At 61.2% G+C, this 12,073-nt stretch overlaps 1 protein-coding gene across 12 annotated transcripts in view; it reads left to right on the forward strand.

Annotated features, from left to right (window-relative positions):
- The first annotated feature begins 204 nt into the window (after positions 1-204).
- Positions 205-12,073, forward strand: part of ELFN2 (extracellular leucine rich repeat and fibronectin type III domain containing 2) — a 59,774-nt gene continuing 47,905 nt past the window's right edge. For 5 of the 12 annotated variants that reach the window (XM_074391296.1, XM_074391293.1, XM_039463243.2 and 2 more), the window contains exons 1-2: positions 592-7,837; positions 9,754-9,899. The gene's annotated coding sequence lies outside the window, so the exon portion shown is untranslated. The other 7 variants (XM_074391297.1, XM_074391298.1, XM_039463239.2 and 4 more) reach the window with 6 other exon arrangements.

Raw genomic sequence — 12,073 nt, forward strand, 5'->3', positions numbered from 1 at the left:
CGCACGGTGAGCCGCGCAGGGGGGCGGGGAGCGGGGGAGCGGGGGCGCCCCCGGCCGGGGTTCTGGGCTCCGCGGGGCCGCCGCTGCCTCCCCGGGCTCTGCAGCCGCAGCGGCGGCGCCAGGCGCGGCCCCCGCCCTGCGGGCGTGTGTCTGCGAGCGCGCGTGTGTCCGTGGAGCGTGCGGCCGGCTCGGGGGCGGGAGCGGGCTCGCTGCGGAAAGCCCTGCGGAGGGCGCCGGGCGCGGGCCGGCGGGCGGGCGGACGGACCGAGGGACACGACGCGCCGCGGCCCGGACGCGCGCCGCTTGGCCCCTCCCGGGCGCCCTCCCAGCCGAGGCAGAGGCGCGGCGGCGGGGAGGAGGGGGCGGCGGCGTCTGCGCGCAAACGCGCGCTCCCAGACACACACACAGACACACGCGGGCCACCCCACGGCCACGCGCCACGCACGGGGCCACGGCCGGGCGCCGCGCACCCCGCACCCACACCCGCGCTCACACACACTCACACTCACGCGCAGGCCCCGCGGCCGCCGCTGCCCGGAGGCGGCGCTTGGCCCGGATCCCGGCTGGGGCTGGGGTTGGGGTAAGTGAATTCCTCCGGATCCGGGCGCCGCGGCCGGCGAGACGGTGGGAGTCGGGGCTGGAGCCGGAGGGCACCCCCTCCGCCAGTGGGGGTGGGGCTTGGAGGGGGACACGGAAGGGGGGCATGAGACGGGGAGAGCCACCCCCAGTGTCTCCTGGGTCTGGGGATTCCCGTGAGACCCCCAGGGGACCACCCTGCGCGAGGGTGGTGGTGGCGGCGGTGGGCGGAGGCGGTGGGAGGACACGGAGGACGGTCGGTGAGGTGAGCATTTCTGGGGGTGGTGCAGAGGCTCGATGGTGGACGCTGTGCCAGCCAGTGCCACACTGCACCTCTCTGCCCCCGTCTTTTCGAGTCGGGGTCCCTGACCCCCCTCTTTCGTGGGGTGCTGCTGGGTCAAGCCATTCATCCTCCAGCTGGTAAGAGGGGTTGACGGGGTGGATGTCTGCTCAGGAGAGGGGGACCAGGGTGGGGCTTGTCGGCGGTGGGGTTGGTAGGACCAGAATTGGGGGGTGGGAACCTTGTAGAGGTGCTGGCAGGGACAGGGAGGGAGGCAGCCCGGGGAGGCAGCATAAATCTCAGAGACTGCAGCTGGCAGGGCCAGGGCCACTGCTCTGTGTGTGTGTGTGTGTGTGTGTGTGTGTGCACGCGCGTGCGCGTGCCTGCGTGCCAGTGTGTGTGTGTGCCTGTGTGGGCTCCAGCAGCTGTCAGGGGAGGGGGAAGGGGTGGGTGTGTTGGCCGGTGGGGTGCTGTGTGCATGCGGGGAGAATTGTGCACACTGTGTGTGTGTGCGTGTGTGTGTGTGTGGACCCTGCTCTCTGTATACACACAAGTGCGCAAACGCGCACACACACACACACACACACACACACTGTCAGTGACCCTGCAGGGTTTTTTCCGAATGTTTGGAGGGAAGAGAGCTGAGGGGTGTGTGTGTGTGTGTGTGTGTGTGTGTGTTCACGCACCCACACACTCGGGCAGCTTGTGTTCAAGACAGAGGCCACCAAGCCGTGATGTGTCAGGCGTGCCCAAGGAGGGAGATGAGAAGGGGACAGTGGTGCTGGCCGTGCACTCAGCTGGGGAGGGACGTGGTACTCGGCGCTTTCTGCAGCTCAGGGCTCTGCACTGGCCCTTCCCCATGGACTCCTCCCACCCAGCAGCTGCGGCTGGAGGCCACTGCCTTGGTCCCTTGCTGAGACACAGGTGTTGGGCTAGAGAGTGTGTGTGTGTGTCTGGGCTGCGGCTGTCGCTGTCAGCAGGCCAGGCTGTTGGAGGCGAGAAGCTGGGGGGAGGAGGGTTCTGGCAGCACCTGGAGGAATGTGGTGGAAGCTGTGGGGCGCAGACTGCCGGCGGCGGCGGTACTGAGGGGTGTTTTAATATGCGAGCTGCATCATGAGCCGGGACTGGAGTGTGTGCGTGTGTGGGTGTGTATGTGCCTGGCTGACACCCCTGTTCCCGTGGCCCATGGCCACCTGTGGGACGTGTCACATCTGGGCCACCAGGAAAGCATGTGGTTGTTCACATGTGTGCAAATGTGTGTCCCGTGAGAGGGGCGCAGATGCCGGTGCTGTCCTGGTGAGCCTGGGGCCCTGCAGCTGTGTGTGTGGGGAGGTGGGCACCTCTGGGCCATCAACCCCTAGGCAGAAGGAAAGAGGAGTAATCGTGGGGACATCAGGAAAAAGTATGTATGTGACGTCAGTGAGAACCTCAGGTGTGACATAAGCTGCAGGCTGCAGGTGACGTCAGTGGGACAGTATTGCTGGGAGTCGCTTCCCCCCGCCGGAGATTGTGAGTGTGATGTCAGGGGTGTGTGTGTGGCCAGGTGTGGTTATGTCCCCTGTGTATGAGGGGTGGGAAGGGGAAAGGGAGGAAGCCTTAGGGTGGATGGGCCCTCCCAAGAGGCCCCATTTCCCAGCGTCCTGAGTGGGCGTGGGACCCCTTTCCTTAAGTCCTGCCCCCTGAATAGTGCACCTCCCCTGCCCTGACACGCTGCAGCCCCCCATCTGACCTCCCCAGTCCCTGTTTTCCTCCACAGCCCGGCCAGGTCCACCACCCCTGGGTGCATGTGCATTCATGAGTGTGTATGTGAGTGTGTCAGTGCATGTGACAATAGAAAATGGCCACAGGCAAGGAGCCTAAGACCATTGGTTCGAATCCCATTTTGCTACTTTCTGCGTTTCGTGATTTAAGCATTCCCGTAGCCTCTCTGAGCCTCAGTCTCTCCGCTGTAACACGGGGTGGGGGTTAGAGAGGTGCAGGGGTTAAGGAGACCGTGGGCCTTGTCAGTTGCGGGGGTGCCGGTGCCTGGCACATGATGGGGGCTCAGGCCATGTGAGCTCTGTCCCCTCACTTCCTGTCCCCCCAGCCCAGAGTAGCTGCGTTCCTGTGGTGGTTTGAGTCTAACTTTGTAAGGAACTTCCTTTTCTTCCCTTGGATTTCCATGGCAGTCTTTGGAGGCGGGTGGGCTGGCAGCTGTTACGTGGAGGTTTGACACTGAGGTGTGGAATAAGCTGTCTGTTGATTTAATGGGACTTCCCCGTCTGCCCTTGGGGGCTGCAGGGAGGCACGTTTGACGACCCAGTCCCTTCTCGAGGGCACTGTCATTTCATGAAAATATATGGTGCCATGAGGAATTGGGTGCGGGGTGCCAGGTGATGAGATGAACCCCAGGCCAAGGGGTCTCTGGCTCCAGGAGAGGCTGCTCTGGACTCCCAGGTCAGTACTCTCTTGCTCTTCCACCCACAAGCTCCACAGAGTCAGGGTGACAGAAACGGGCACAGCAGCTGCAAGCCTTCCCCAGTGGGCACGTCCAGGGCGGTCACTGGGGGCTCCACGCCAGTTCCCCAGTGGCCCCTGAGGTCTTGTAGGATGCCTGTTTTGGGCAGCAGAACCGGGTTCCAGTGACACCCCTGCCGCATCTGCATCCTGGCTGTGTGTGACAGGGGTCAGCTCTCCCGTCTCTGTAAGAGGGCGGTGGCAGCTTGCCTTGCGGTGTGAAAGTGTGACAGCTGCGTGCAGGGCTGGGAGGCACGCATCGCCGCTCCCCTCATCTGCTCCTGCCATAGTGCCTGGGGGCCCAGCTCCTCTCTCTTGGTGCCCCTGCCCGCCCCCGCCCCGGTGCTGTGACGTTTGTGCTGCTTGGAGTGGATGGCCGAGAAGCAGGATTGCTTCAAAGCCTGACCTTCTTAGCGATCAGACCTTTTCAGGAGCCCAGTTAATGTTAACCCAAGCCTCTGCCTCCTGGCGTCCCAGCCCAGTCTCCAATTAAATTAACCTTCTCCTGGCTCAATTACCACCTGGGGCAGAGGCATTGACATGATTACCGGACATAGTGTCTGGGGGCTGGAATAATCGAGCCCTCTCTCCTTCCCCTGGCTCTGCAGACAGTCCCCAGAAAAGCCCCAGAGAAGCCCTGAGGACTGAAGAGTCACCTGGACAGGCGAGCTTATGCCTGCAGTGTCAGAGGACGGGTGCTGGCTGCAGGATGCGGATGATGGAAATAGTAATAATTATAGTGATAATAATGATATCAGCTAATATTATTGAGCCCCTACGGAGAGCCAGGCCCAGTTTGAAGCTCTTTATAAGCGGCGTTCGTTTATAAAAGCCAGCTGCAGTAGGAGCTATAATTATTTCTCATTCTGAAGACAAACAGAGAGGTTACAGACCAGTCCAGGGCCACACAGCAATGGAACCAGGACTGGAACCCCCCAAGGGAGACTCTTGCATCAGCACCACTGGCTGCTATACTCTACTGCTAGGTGAGCCTGGAGGTAGGGACCTCTTGGCGTACCCCTCTCACTGAAGGACGGCTCTGGGCCTTGCTTTGCTCATCTGTAAATGGGTGCAGTGACCCTGCCCTAGAGAAGCTGGGGGCCGGGGAAGCCCTTTGCTGTGGCTGCAAGGACAGACAGGAAAGGGGGGGCCTCAAAGCGGTACTGCGTCCCAATCCCCTCATCCCGTTCCTCCTGCGCCCCTTCCCAACAGGGATGGGATGTCCCCAAAGGCAGCCCCTTGCTCCCTGGCCCTCCACAGTGCCTCACACAGCAGCGCTTGGAGACTCTGCCCCCCTCCCCCACCCGGTGACAGTCGGGAGGCTGCCCCGGGAGCAGTATTTTCCTCAGGTCCCGAGTCTGTCGTGGCCTCAGCTGTGGTCCCCTGGACTCCCCGCTTCCTAGCCATCTTGCTTGTGGAAAGGGCAGGGGTCCAGCTTCTCTCCAGGGCTCCAAACCCTGCCTCTTTTCCTCTTGGGTATGTGTCCTGGGCAAGTCACTTCCCCTCCCCAGGCCCTGTGTCCTCAGTGCAAAGTGGAGACAAAAGTGCTGAATTCTTGGCCAGGCACGGTGGCTCATGCCTGTAATGCCAGCACTTTGGGAGGCCGAGGCAGGTGGATCACCTGAGGTCAGGAGAGCTTGGGAGGTTGAGGCAGGAGAATCACATGAACCCAGGAGGCCAAGGTTGCAGTGAGCCAGGATTGTGCCACTGGGTGACAGAGCGAGACTCCATCTCAAAAAAAAAAAAAAAAAAAAAAAAAAAATCCACCCCAGTAGCTGGGATTACAGGCAGGCACCACCATGCCCAGCTAATTTTTGTATCTTCAGTAGAGATAGGGTTTCACCATATTGGCCAGGCTGGTCTTGAACTTCTGACCTTGTGATCCACCTGCCTCAGCCTCCCAAAGTGCTGGGATTACAGGCGTGAGCCACCAAGCCCGGCCAAAAAAGCAAACCAAACCAAACCAAAACACAAAACAGAAACCCCCAAACAAAAAACGAATTCCTAACCCTTCTGGGTTGTCCCAAAGGTCATACTAAAGGTTAGATAAGAGACGGCCGCCTCTGTGACATCCTGTCTGGCACACGGGATGCCACTCTTTTCCTGCCCCTTCCCATCTGCCCCCGCCATTCATTCCTGGCCTCCTGGAGGGGGTCTGCACTGTGCACGAATGTGTCTGTTCCCTTCCTACCCTTGTCACCCCCTAAAGTGCATGGGAACTGCGGGGGGGGGGGGGCTAAGGAAGCCTGAGAAGGGCCTGGGAGCTGCCAGCCTGCACCCTCCGCTGGCTGCTGTAACGTGCAGTGGGGCCAGGAGGGGGTAGGCTGTGTCTTTGCTTGTCTGTATATGTGTAACTGTGTGTATATACGGGTCACCACCTCTCTCAGGAGGAAGTAGGGAATGAATCCCAAGGGCTGCCTGACCAGCCTGCTGTGGGCCTAGTCCCAAGACCCGGGCCTGACTCAGTTTCCTCCGTTGACCTGTCTGTCATCCCTCTCCCCCTGCAATTATTCCTGAATCTTGGAGAGACAGGCTGTGGGGTCAGCCTACCTGCCTCCCTCCCTTCTTGGCCCTTCTTGTTCCCCAGGGGATTTCCTGCATCTGCCTACTTCCTGCCTACTTCCCACTGCGTGTCAGCTCTGTGCAGGCAGAGACTGGTAGGCCCTCAAAAAATACTTATTAAAACAAATTCCTTTCGTCTACATGCTACCGAGGACAGATCACTGCATTTTGCTTTCAGATGGCAGGGGCACACACACTCTTATTAGCATGTTTCACCCAGGGAGAAATGCCGTGTCCTGGAGCTCAGGCAGGAACCCCCAGAGAGGAGCTCCTGCCTGGCGGAGCTCAGGGCCCTGGAGAAGAGGTTGGGCACAGGCATCTCTGGCAAGTGGCCAGCATGGGGTCTGCACACAGTGGGGCTTGCCTGACAGGTGATTCTTGTTCCTCTGTGTCCTGACCGACAAGGGGTTGCTGCTGCAGGCTGGAAGCCAGGTGTGGAGCGAGCCTCCCGGGAAGGGCTGGAGAGGCTGCGCCCGATTCTGCTCTGGGCTCTGCAGAACTCCCTTGATTGTGCACCTGCTACCTGCCAGATACTGGGCAAGGCACTCTCTCTGATCTTGTTTGATTTTGGCCGGAGGATTGTGAAAGAGGTCCTGGCTGCTCCTGGGTGGGGGCGTGCCAGATGGGGTGTCCGTGTGAGCAGGGGCCCGGAGGTGGGGAAGCCCAGAGTGGATTTTGAGGAGTCTGGACATGTAGTTTGAGGATCAACCACACCAGACTATCCATGCTGTGCCAAGAAATTGAGCAATATCCTTTTTGTCAGGGGCCATTAGAATCTCTGGGCGTTGGTTAAAATGCAGATGCTTGGGCCCAGTCCACTGAGATTTTGATTGGGAGAGTCGACGAGGGGCCCAGGAACTTGCAATTTTAATGCTTTCTTGAAGATTAATTCACCCACATTTGCTGGTTGGATGGCAGCTGCATGTTCCCCGGGGTCTCTGAGACTCCTCCCAGAATCCTCCCGAGCCAGCAAAGCCATCCTCATTTTCCAGAGGAGAAGCTTGGGCTCGGAGAAGTGCCTAAGCTTCGGTGCCACAGCAGCAAGAGGGGCCGATACTAATAATACTGACTAATCATCTTCCGTGTTCGTTGCCTGCTGCTCCAAGCCTGTGTAAGGAGTCCATCATGAAATCCTTATAACGCCCCTCTACATCATTCCTGTTGCACAGAGGTGGAATCGGAGGCAGAGTGTGCGGCCACGGGTTCGAGGCCGCACAGCTGCTAACGCTAGGCACATTTGCAGCCTAGAGTGTGGTTGGGATGAAGTGGGGCTGGAGGGGGCCTGCTCGAGCACCTCGCGCAGGTTCAACGCCCTCCCTCTCCCTTCGTATGGAGCGAGGGCGCGGGTGGAGCCGAGCTTGCGGCTGTGCCTGTGAGCAGAGGCCAGAGGCCGAGGTGGAGGTGAGGGCAGAGAAGCGGCGAGGAGGGCGAAGAGCAGAGGAGGCGTCCTGGAGGAGGCGACGCAGAGCCGCGTAGCGGTGGCTCGATACAGTGCATCCACTTGGTGGAGGCAGACCTGGGTCTGGCGGGCGGCGGGCGTGTCCGTTCCGGGGGCGCACCGGGTGGGTGCGCGGTGGCGGCGGGGCCAGAGGAAGGGGCGGGCGGGGACTGGCGCGGACCGGGAGCGGTGGGGGCAAGAGCGCGCGCTCAGAGCTCCGCCGGGGCCGCACCGCCCCCCCCCTCCCCGTGCCGACCCCGCCGCGCTCTCCACCCCTGCACGGTGGCCTGCCCCGCCAGCCTCCAGAACTTGCGCCCGGCTGGCCCAGCTCTCCGCCTTACTTGCCTGTGTTTAGAATTTGCAGCCGCAGCCGCTGACGCCTGCAGCCAGTTTCGCAGCCTCTGGGCTCTGCGCGGTGCGAGGGATCCGAAAGCTGCCGGCAGGGGCATAGGGGGCGACCGGAGCCCGGACCTGGCGAGTTGCTGGTGAGGGGATGTGTGTGCCAGGTGGGTGTGGACGGCATGGGGATGCGCCGCGTGAACTGTCCCAGGAGCGCTGTGGCGTGCAGGTGTGGCTGTGCTGGGGGGGTGTGGGGACATGTGCATTGGCACGTGTGTCCGGGAGTGGTTCCCTGCGTGTGGGCATGCTTGGAGCATGTATGTTTTGGCGTGTGTCTATGTTGGGGGCCCCGTACCCCGGGCACGTTTTTCTGGGGGTGTTTGGGAGCCTGGGGAGGGGCAGTCCAGGGTGCCCCTGGTTCGTGCGTCTGTGCAGTGGCTCCGTGCATTTTGGCACCAGCGTGGGCCTGAGTGTTGCGGAATGTGTCTGTGTGGGGCGCCCCTGTGTGCTGGTTCAGCTGTGTGCAGTGCACCTTGGTCTCTGGGCGCAGGAGGTCTTTGGGTCTGTGATGCGCGTTTCTCTGCAGCAGTGGGATGTCCTGTGTGGCTTCTGTCTGGGTGTGCTCTGGGACGACTGGGCTGTGTGTGTTTGGGTGTAGTGTGCGCCTCTGGGATGCTTTCCCATCCCTGCTGGCCGAGGGGTGCAGGGTCAATTGTGTGCCCCCAGCTAGGCCTGGGAACCCTTCCTGGAGGCAGTCTGCCCTTCTAGTTCTCTGCCTTTGGGTGGGGGTGAGGGAGTTGAGGCAGCGAGGGAGGTGGGGGAGGGGAGGCCCAAGTGTGTGTTTGTTTTCTGTAGGGCGCCGCTGGCTGCCAGCGCTTGGTGGGTCTACATATGTTTGTGAATGGCAATGCCGAGGGGGCTGAGGTGTGAGCCCCTGCCTGCGGAGGAGGGCCAAGAGTACCATCTGGGCTGGTGGAGTGCCGGGCCGGACAGGGAGAGGGGCCTCTTTGGGAAGGGCTGAGTGTGTGTGTGTGCATGTGTGCGCGCAGATGGAGGCGAGGTTCCGCCGAGGCCCGTCTGTCTGGCAGCGCCAGTCTGAGCAGGTGGAGGTCAGCCAGGTACTGTGCTCTCAGGCTGTGTGTGAGCCCATATGGCGGGAAGATGGAGAGGCATCGCACCTGGCCGGGCTCAGGCTAGGCACATAGGGGAAGGCGTGTGCCAGTCCTGGCAGAGTTCTGAAGAGGAGAGGATATGCCGAGGGCCAGGGTGTCTTTGTTCCCTGGGCCCGGCCGATGAGGGCAGTGGGTGGCATTGGTGATCCGAGTGACCGACAGGAGAGGGGGTGGTTGGGCATGGAGGAGACGAGGGCTGTGTGGGGACTGGGTGTCACAGGAGTGTGGGGTGTGTGCGCACACACACGTGGGTGTGACATGTGTGACCGTGGCTGTGAGTGGGGTATGAGGCTGGGATGTGACTCCGGAGGCACCTCCAGGCTGTGGAGCCCAGTGGGGCATGTGGGACAAGGTGGAGGGGTGGGAGTGGGGGCCCCTTTGTTCCCAGAAAACTCACCCATCTGTGCCTGCTCCTCCTGCCAAGGGCTTGAAAGAAGGCCTGTGAACCCTGGCCTCTCCCCTGGCCCCTGAGCCCATGGGTTACGATGGGAAGCCGCAGCCTCCCTCTCCTGCCTCATCATCCTCCTGCCTCCCCCTCCGTCTCTCCTCCTCCCCTGCCCCACCCCTCCCTCTCTGTGCCTTCACGTCTCTGCCTCCATCTCCCTCTGCATCTCTCCATCTCTTCCCGATCGTCTCCCCCATCTCTCTGTCTCTTTCTCTTTCCATCTCTCCTCCATCTCCCTCCATTCCTCCTCTCCCTTTGCCTCCTCCCTCTGTCTCACCCTGATACTCGTTTGTGGTATATTCGGTTGCCATGGGAAACCCAAGAAAGAAGTGAGTGTACCCTTCAAGACTTCAGCATTTTCCCTCCTCCCTCCCTCCTGCTGTCCCCCCTCCCTCTCCTCCACTTCTCTCCCTCCCTCCCCTCTCTCCCCCTCGCCTCCGTGCAGGAGAGGACTTGGTGCGGAGCTGCTGCCACCCGAGCTGGGCCAGGACCTGAGATCTCATTGCTACCGCTGCCGCTGCTGCCTGGGGACCTTTCTGAGACCCAGGTTGGGGACAGTGCCGGAGGGGCCTCCTCTGCTGCAGACATCTGGTAAGGACAGGGTCCTTTGGCCTGCGTGTGTGTGTGTGTGTGTGTGGCTGTCTGTGGGCGCAGCTCACATGACCCGGCCTTGCAAACCTGTGATGTGTCCCAGCCTGTGTGTTCCTTCCTGCGGGCCCAGCCCCCGCCCCCAGCCGTGGGCACCCCTCCCACCTAGCTGTCCTTCCACGGGGCCTGTGAGGCAGCCTGCAGAGTGGCAGGCCTGCTGGGGGCTAAGTCAGGTTCACTGGGGAGGGTGGGCTGGAAGCCCCTGCTGGCTCAGGGACCCCAGCTCCTGCCCATCACCCGGCGGACAGGCTGAGCCAGGCCTAGTCTGCACCCCAGCAGGGCAGGGGGCATCTGTGCACCTGCCGGGGGTGGGGAGCCAGCTTCCAGGGGAAGGCCTGGGAGAGCGTGGTGGGGGTCTCAGGTGGGGGTCTTCCCATTGCAGAGAGAGGGGCTGGGAGTGAGCCGGGAGGAGAGGAAAACACCAGTGGAATTGAAGTGGGGCCTGATCCTGTGCATTGAATTTTGGAGGCACCGGGAGAGCCGTCTGGCACTGGGAGGCCGCAAGCAGGCAGACAGGCAGGCAGAAGGAGCAGCTCCATCCTGGCTGGGCTGGTGGCTGCCCTGGAGGGGAAAGGAGAGGCTGGGGCTGTCACCGAGGCTGTGTTGGTGGCGGCCACGTGGAGGGAGCTGTTGTCCAGGCGGCGCTGAGTGACGGTGGTTGCTGTGGCATCGTGGTCTCCGTGGAGAGAGGAGGAGACAGAGGAAGGAGGCTGGCTGGCTGCGCACGGTGTTGGTGGTTGCTAAGGATAGGAAGATGCTGTCTCCAAGATGCGGTGGTCCCCACGTGGAAGGGCTGTGGCTGTTGAGGTGTTGGAAGTCCCCAGGAAAGGGATAGTGATGGGCGCCCTGGAAGGGCTTATGCAGGGTGGCGGGCGCTCCCTGGAGGACGAGGAGGTGTGGTGGGGGAAGGGCTGCTGCAGGGGCTTGCTGTTGCTGTCACGGGGCTGAAGTGGGGCTTCTTGGTGGTGGAGGGGTGGGCAGTGAGGCCCAGAGGGCAGGCCTGTGCTTATCCTGCCTGTCCCTGTGGACAGACTGGAGACCCTGCTGCACCAGCGCCTGCACCCTCCCGGCATCTCCACCCAGTCCCCCCTCCCACTTCTATGGCCGCGATCTTCCCACGTCTGCCTCCTCGAGCCCTCCCACTCCCCAGGGCCTTGTGATCACATGAGTCTCTCGTCTGGGCACATGCTCCTTTCTTGCCCCCAAGTGACTGTCCCCATAGTGACTCTGTCCCCATCCTTCATGTTCGCCGAGGACCTCCTGACCCAGTGCCGTTCCCTGGGGAGCCCAGCATTGGTACCTGCCTTTGAAGTATCAGACGGGAGGAGTGACTTGCCCAAGGTCACACAGCAGGCATGCTCCGGAGGCATCTCCCTCCACAAGTGCCTGACTCAGCAGGCCTAACTCCTTCCCTGGGGGAGCCTGTCTCTCTGACACCGGTCAGTCCCTTCTCTCCTCACAGTCCCCGGGGGTTCTCCTGAAGTAGCATTTCATTCCGATTCTAACAACAGGAAGCCGCGTAGGAGAGCACCAAGTTCTTGGTTTGCAACCTGGCTCTGGGTTTTACAGTGGAAAAAAAACCTCTTGCCTCAGTTTCCCCCTCTGCAAAATGGAGATGAGGCACACGCCTCCCAGGGTGGCTGTTATTTGGGCTCATGGATGTGATGTCCCTCGTGTGGCTCCTGGTAGGTCATAGACTGTCAGTAACTGGGAACCACCACCACCACCATCATCATTACCTTTACAGATCATTTTAAAGGCTGGGCGTGGTGGCTCACGCCTGTAATCCCAGCACTTTAGGAGGCCGAGGCGGGTGGATCACGAAGTCAGGAGATCGAGACCATCCTGGCCAACATGGTCGAACCCCATCTCTACTAAAAATACAAAAATTAGCCAGGCATGGTGGTGTGCGCCTGTAGTTCCAGCTACTCGGAAGGTGGAGGTAGAAGAATCACTTGAACCCGGGAGGTGGAGGTTGCAGTGAGCCAAGACTGCACCACTACCCTCCAGCCTGGTGACAGACTGAGACTTCGTCTCAAAAAAAAAAAAAAAAAATCGTTTCCAAATGATTTTCTGACACGTGTGGGGCAGCCAGATCTCACTAGAGATGTGACATC

This window comes from Saimiri boliviensis, chromosome 21 (assembly GCF_048565385.1).
Source record: "Saimiri boliviensis isolate mSaiBol1 chromosome 21, mSaiBol1.pri, whole genome shotgun sequence".
Classification (NCBI taxonomy): Eukaryota; Metazoa; Chordata; class Mammalia; order Primates; family Cebidae; genus Saimiri; species Saimiri boliviensis.